Source organism: Cicer arietinum, chromosome 5 (genome assembly GCF_000331145.2).
Source record: "Cicer arietinum cultivar CDC Frontier isolate Library 1 chromosome 5, Cicar.CDCFrontier_v2.0, whole genome shotgun sequence".
Lineage (NCBI taxonomy): Eukaryota > Viridiplantae > Streptophyta > Magnoliopsida > Fabales > Fabaceae > Cicer > Cicer arietinum.
Window position 1 is genome coordinate 79,299,869 of NC_021164.2, and position 7,599 is coordinate 79,307,467.

At 31.7% G+C, this 7,599-nt stretch overlaps 1 long non-coding RNA gene across 5 annotated transcripts; it reads left to right on the top strand.

Moving 5' to 3' along the window:
• Positions 1-6: 6 nt before the first annotated feature.
• LOC101490475 (uncharacterized) lies at positions 7-7,419 on the top strand. 5 transcript variants are annotated; one of them, XR_012163160.1, is made up of 6 exons: positions 7-253; positions 2,225-2,412; positions 2,601-2,724; positions 2,805-3,066; positions 5,633-5,727; positions 5,987-7,419. It is a non-coding gene; the product is annotated as an uncharacterized lncRNA (long non-coding RNA). The 5 variants fall into 5 exon arrangements; XR_012163159.1 differs by having other exon boundaries at positions 2,805-5,727; XR_012163158.1 differs by having other exon boundaries at positions 4,146-7,419.
• Positions 7,420-7,599: the final 180 nt, after the last annotated feature.

Sequence of the window (7,599 nt, forward strand, 5' to 3'; positions counted from 1 at the left end):
AATATTGCATCCCCAGGCCCTGTTGACAACATAATAAGATCAGAGCTGGCCTCAAAGGAACTTACTTATACAAGACGACACAATATCAGAATTTTGATTGGCACATGGAATGTTGGTCAAGGTAGAGCTTCCCAAGATTCAATTTTGTCGTGGTTGGGGTCCGTTGTATCAGATGTTTGGCATTGTTGTGGTTGGTTTGCAAGAGGTGGAGATGGGTGCTGGTTTTCTTGCAATGTCTGCGACAAAAGAAACTGTAAGACTTTATTCACATGCTTAATTATGCATTTGAACATTAAATTAAGTTTTGTTTGAAGCGTTATTTACTTTATATGTAAAACTACCTTATAAATTGTTGGATGAATTTGTGTTGGAAACATAGTTTAGACTTGTACTTAAAAGAAAAAATGTATAGACGCATAGACTTTGTTCCATTTTGAAGGAACCACCATTAGATCAGAATATACGGACATGATATGATTATGGGTTGGGCCTTACCAAAAGAACATCTGGCCCCACCCATAATTTGCAGAGGGGAGTTTAAGCAGAGAGTGAAACTAGGGTTTTAGCCTAGAGTGAAGTCTATGAAGTATTTTAGTGCAAACAAACATTGGAACCACATAGTTTTCATCTAAGTAGAAGTCAAACAGTGTATTTCGAGTGCAAGTTTAGCAAGAGGCACATGTCAAACAGAGTATGTGGAGTACAAGTTTAGCAAGAGGCACACGAGTCTAAGGCAAGTTGATCTTTGATGCATATATATAGTTTTTGGAAAATAGGAAAAATCCTATGTATCTTCAGCTTGTCTTCTCAACAATAGAAATAGAAATTAAATTAAAAAAGAATACATTATTTTATTTTTAAATTTAAATTTATTTGATAAAGCAGATCATGCGAAGAATGATTTTGTTCAGTTGGTGGACAAAATAGTCTGTTGGCAGGTTTTGAAAAGTTTAAGGACCTCTCAGGCTCTCACCCATTTTAAAATATTTATACTGGCTATTTTAAGATGATGTAAAGTTTACAAAGCTGCATATGTTCCCTTGTGCTTATACGTTACCATATTAAGTTTGCATATTTAGACGGTGGAAAAACAGTTTTGTCAAAGTTGAAAAAAAAAAAGGAATTTGGTCTAGGAATTTTGTTTAACACTCTCATTAAAGATAGTACTGTATACTGCTACCGTAAAATAATGATGCTTCTTAGTGGTTGCAGCTGTAGCCATTTTATTTTCTAAAAACGAGGAAGTCAAAATCACGTGTATTTGATTATCAGAAAAGAAACTAATGTAAATACAAAGAACAATTTTGTGTAATGTGTATAGTCTATCCATGCATTTAATGTCTATATAACGATTGTAGGTAGGTCTATCCATGCATTTACTGTCTGATTTGAATTGGTGCCGTAAAAAGATGGCAACGAAGTCACATACTTTGTTATTTGGATTCAAGTTTCTGCTGTCCATGATTTGCTTCGTTTGAAAGAGAAAAATAAATATCTCTCTATTTCATTTTCAACCCATTATCCTTTGGTTTCTGATCTATTGATTCTCTTCTTAGCAAACATTCTCTGTCTTCAAAACTGTGTTTGACACAAATGTTTTGGGGTAGGTTTTTGTTTGCAACATTAACGCATTATAATTGATTATCCAAGAATGTATAATCTTGATGATTCTTGATTGAGAAGGTTAATAAAAATTGAAAAGTCGCTATGCTCGGATGATCTCAAATTTAACTATGAGATAAATTCTTGACTTATATGAAGCCTTCAATATGAATTTTTTATTGATATGAAATGAATCTGATATAGTGTGTTTCGATGACCAGGTATTTAATATTCTTGACCTAAAATGTGGTTTGCAATATGAATTTTTTATTCATATGAAATTGCCATAATATTTTTTGGATGATCCGATTTTTGACCGTAAATGTGACCTTCAATATGAATTTTTTATTTATATGAAAAGAGATTGAGAATTTGAGATAGTTTGATTGGATTATTTGGAATTTAATCACGAGATAATCCTTGACCCAAAATGTGGCTTGCAATATGATTTTTTTATTCATATGAAATGAAATTGAGATATTATGATTGGAAGACCTGAAACTTAATTACGAGATTAACTCTTGACCTAAAATGTGGCTTGCAATATGAACTTTTTACCCGTATGAAAAAAAATTGATGGAACTTTTCACCTAACGGCTTTTTGGTATATTGTATTATGAAGCCAGGGACTTTGTTTCTCAAAGATGTTTTGATTGGCTTAGAGAAAAAGAGCAGCTCAGGGCAGAGATGAAAGCTGGAACAGTTTTCCAGGGAATGCGGGAGGCAATAATCAAATTTCCTCCAGCTTATAATTTTGAGAGGACACCAACTAGATTAGGACGTAAATAGATGGCATGTCAAGCAATACTGGTGCGTTACATGTTGATTTCAATTTTGTTTGTCACTTTCTAATGGATTAAAAATTAGCAATTCAATGAAAATGCAGTTTCAATTTTGTCTTTTGTCAATATGGATTTAACAGTTTGTTTTTTCGTCACAACGGCTAGTTTTGTGGGTAAGAAAATTAACGGTGGTGTAACTTGTATACATTCTTTCAGGATATGATTATGGGGAGAAAAAGCGAATTCCTGACTGGTGTGATAGAATAATATATCGTGATACTCGGGCAGCTGCCGTGTCTGACTGCAATTTAGACTGTCCTGCTGTGTCTTCAATTTTACAGTATGTTTCATGGTCAAAATTGTTTTCTATTTTTATTTTCCTATTGGCTACAATTTGTTATCATTGAAACCATTTAACAGGTATGATGCTTGTATGGATGTGACTGGTAGTGATCGCAAACCTGTTCTATGTGAGAATTTCTCATGCTGATAGATCAATTAGGAGAAAAGAATTTGTGGACATTATATGACATCAAATGAGAAAATCAGATATTTGCTCGAAAAATTATGTTATTATCCATAATTCAAGATCACTTCTGAGGGCCAGTCTATTGTCAAGAATGATGGAGAAGCACCAAATTATATCCGAAGAGCTGCCTTTGGCTTTCCTAGATGGCTTGAGGTACTGTATCTTTTACTTGGTTATTTATGTTACTTTTGTGGGTGAGGAATTGCAAAAAATAGTACAACTATAAAACGAAGATAATGTTATTATTATTTTCGTTTTATAGTTGTATTTCATAAAAAGATAATAATAATATATGATAAAATAGAGTTGTTAAATAAAAATTAATTATTATTTTATAACTCTATTTTATTATATGTTATTATTATCTTCGTTATAAATTACAAATACAAAATAAAGATAATAATATGTAAAAAAAATAGAATTGTCAAATAAAATAATAAGTTTTAAAATAAAGATTAATTACTACTTTTTTTGACAACTGTATTTTTATTACATGTTATTATTATCTTCTTTTTGTAGTTGTACTCATAAGTATGATTGGAAGACCCGGAACTTAATTACGAGATAAACTCTTGACCTAAAATGTGGCTTGCGATATGAATTTTTTACCCGTATGAAAAGAAATTGAGATAGCATTTTTGGATGACTTTAAATTTAATTACGAGATAGATTCTTGACCCTAAATGTGACATTCAATATGAGTTTTTTATTAATATGAAATTGAGATAGTATTTTTGGATGACCCGAAATTTAATTATGAGATAGATTCTTAACCATAAATGTGGTCTTCAATATGAATTTTTTATTCATATGAAATGAAATTGAAAATTTGAGATAGTATGATTGGATGACCCGAAGTTTAATTACGAGATAAATTCTTGATCTAAAATGTGGCTTGCAATGTAAACTTTTTATTTATATGAAATGAAATTGGGATAGTATGATTGGAAAACCAGATATTTAATTACAAGATGAATTCTTGACCCGAAATGTGGCTTGCCATATGAATTTTTTATTGATATGAAATTGGATCTTGACCCTACATGTGGCCTTCAATATGAGTTTTTTATTCATTTGAACTTGGAATTGGATGGGCAGTATTGTGCCTCGATGATCTTAGACACAAACTTAATCTTTGAGTCTATATGACATTAAATTCGATAAATTGAGATGACAATATTGTGCCTCAATGATCTTGGGTGGTGTGATGAAATTGGGTTGTCCTGTTGAAGCGGCATCTTGCAATGCCTTGTTGACGGGCTCGAAAGGCAAAGAGATTCAAAAGACCATTAAACTGTTGGCATAGATGGAAGAAACGAAAATACGGATCCAGTGTTATAACTTTTGGGATTATTATTAATCACATATGCAAGGCTAGGAGGATCAATCAGGCGTTGAGGGTATTTGATAAATTGAGAGGTAAAGGAGAAAAGAATAGGATTGGTGTGGAACCTGATTTGGTCTTGTATAATACTTTGATTGACAAACTAAGTAAAGTTGGGAGGGAAGAAGATGGTTTGAGTTTGCTGGCAGAGAGGAAAACTGAGAAGAAAAATAGGCCAAACATTGTTCCATATAATTGCTTGATTGATGGGTTATGCAAAGCTGAAAGGAAATGCTGTTACTTATACTGTTCTGATATCTGCATTCTGTGGTGTGAACAATATTGATAAAGCCATGCAATATTTTGATGAGATGTTGAGTTCTGGATGCTGACCGGATGCAATTGTTTACATGAAGTTTGGTATCTGGCTTAAGCATTGCGGGAAGGATAGGTGATGCGAGTGTTGTTATGTAACAGTTGAAACGGGTTGGGTTCAGTCTTGATACATATGAGGCAGTTATACATTCATTCATATTGTTTAAAGAAGAATGTTGATGAGGCCGTGAAGTCACTCTGTTAGTAGTAGGCTTGAGATATAAGTTAAATGCTTAGCTTTTAATTGTCTAAGGTCCAAACTTTGGTACTCTTTTGAGCTCATTTTCAAACCACATTATTTTAGTAATATATTTATTTGGTTATCAGATTGAATAATTGTTTGAACTTTGAAGGGGTTGATCATGAACTTCCTATTAGGATACTATGGCACTTTTTTCTTATTGATGAAAAAATTGAACTATCTAAGAAACAGAGGACAAGATTGTGAGCCAATTGAGGAAGGCAGCATAATGGATAGTTTGACCCTAACAATTAAAAATTGAAATTTGCACAGATCATGTAGCGTGTCGAAGAAGGGATATGTGCAAGTTGGAAGTCTTGATGTTTGTTATTGTTAATAAATTTGATTATATAGGTGTTTTGCAATTGGAATTGTGGTCTTCTGTGACAGTCGATCTAAAGTTGCAAATTCTATCACTTAAATTTCAGATGCATATTCAGTTTTTTTTCAATGTCTTTTTTGTTAGCTTTTGTATTTTGTTATATTATACCCTAGTGTGCTGAATTGTCTATTTGGTATAGGTTCATGATGTATTTTATATCATATCCAAGGGTTCTAATAATAGGCAGACAACAATAGCAAGAGCTCTATGGTTACAAAAAGGATTTATAAAAGGAGTTCTAATTACAGTATTAATGGTTACCCTGAATAATGTCTTAGAATCGAATTCTGTTAATTGGTTAATCTTCATTTCACTTCCTTTTACATGTTCCTTTTTCTAACCATTGCTTTTGGCGTGCTGAAAATGTTTTCCTATTGCTATTCTTGATTTTGCTCAGAGCAAAATTGGAGTTGATGATGATCAGTGTAGTGTTGTGAACTTGGAGTTTAAGAATGAAAGACTACTGAGACAAATTCATCAAAGGAATTACTGGTCAGTATTCTTTATAATCAACTCTAACTTTCTATATAACATTCTTTATATGAATGAGTTGTTACATAAATAATTAAATATATACTATTACTTTTAGTAAAATGGTCTAAATTTAAATCAGTCTTTATTATACTTTATTAGCCTATTATCACGTTGACTTTCAAAATATTATGAGTTATGCGTAGACTAATATATGCATTTCGGCTTCATCAAACCAAATTGTCACCAAATCTGTCTGCCTTAAAATTGATAAAAACAGCTACCCAATATTTCTTGATCTGATCTACATAGTCTCGGAGCTTAAAATTGTGAATTGCCACCTACCTTTGGTTTGTGACTTTTATTCAATATTTGTTGAAAGAATGGGGAAAACATCTGTCCAGGTATTGTTTGTAGAGGTAAATACCTATTGTCATTTTATATTTTGTTCTAATTAATGACGTGGAAGATGATTGGGATATTGTTTGCATTTTATATACGAAATAATGGTTGAAACATTCCCTATGCATCTTATGCTATAAAGCATGGAGTACTTCTAAAATGGTGAAGTACCCATACTGGGTGCTTACCCGGTACTGGTACTCGTACCATATTTGTGGGTATTCTGTTTTTATTTATTTTATTTCGAGTGAAATTCATGATTTTGTTATATATTAATATAATGTTATTTGTTTATTTGAGTTTATTTATTTTTGTAATCGAACATAATTTGTGATTTGTTAGACATTTATTTTGATTTTGTATTGTGAATTGAACAATTTAACTCTCTAAGTTAAATTATATAAAAAAATTAATGTTTTTCATTGATGTATCCATACCTTAATTAAAAAAAAATACCATATCACTTACTCGTACTAGTACCGTACCTAAGCGTCATAGATCTTATGCTGATACGATTTTCATGCCACTGTATTGATGTTACCATATATTTCCTCTGATTATGATATCATTGTGCAAACATATCGGTCTGTGAACATGAGTTTGAAGTAGAGGTTGTGTCGTTGGGTTGGGCTATATGCTCACTAAGCTTGATTTTGATTTGCAACGGAAGATTAGGTGCACAAGCTTGAAGTGTGGTAATGAGGTACACAATTTTTGATATAGTCAATGAAAATTAATTTTTTGGAAATTCTCTTGAAATATGTACCAGATCCCATGCTCTCTCATATATCGTGTTATTTTTATCAATAGTACTTTGCTAGTTTTCTACTTCTGCATACTTTTTATGCTTCAGTTTTTTTATAGAATATCTTTTTCTTTGCTGGACTTCATTTGTGTACTAAAGAGCTAAATAGCTTATTGAATAAGCCTGTTGAATAAAGCATACACATAGAAAATAAATATGTATACTGAATAATTAAGCAAAAGACTGGATGTTTTTTCCTTCCAAAGTAGCTATCCCCTCTCATTATAGCTGTTGACATAGTAATCAGCCAATTCTTTAAAAAATAATGTATATAGTTATAGTTGTCAACATAGTTGGTCTAGTATTGTGAAGAGGATAGTTGCTTGGCTACCTAAAAACTAGTTTTAGAATTTAGAAATGAGAATCATTATTTAATCATTATTCATTTTGTGTGGCGAATGCTACAGACTGATGTTTTTTTTCCCAGTTATATAAATATGTTTATTCAATGGATTTGATTATGTTGTGTTATGCTTGTTTTTCTTAATTCCTCGCTTCTGTTGGTATATTCAAGTTCTTCAAATCTTCAATGGTATTTTGATTTATAATTACATATATATGTTATTTATAACAAGATTTCTGATTTGATGTCTTATAGTTTATAACTTTGATGGCACATAAATTTGAAATAGTTATTGACGATCAAGCTGGAAAACAGTTCAAATGTAGGATCAGTTGAGGAAGCC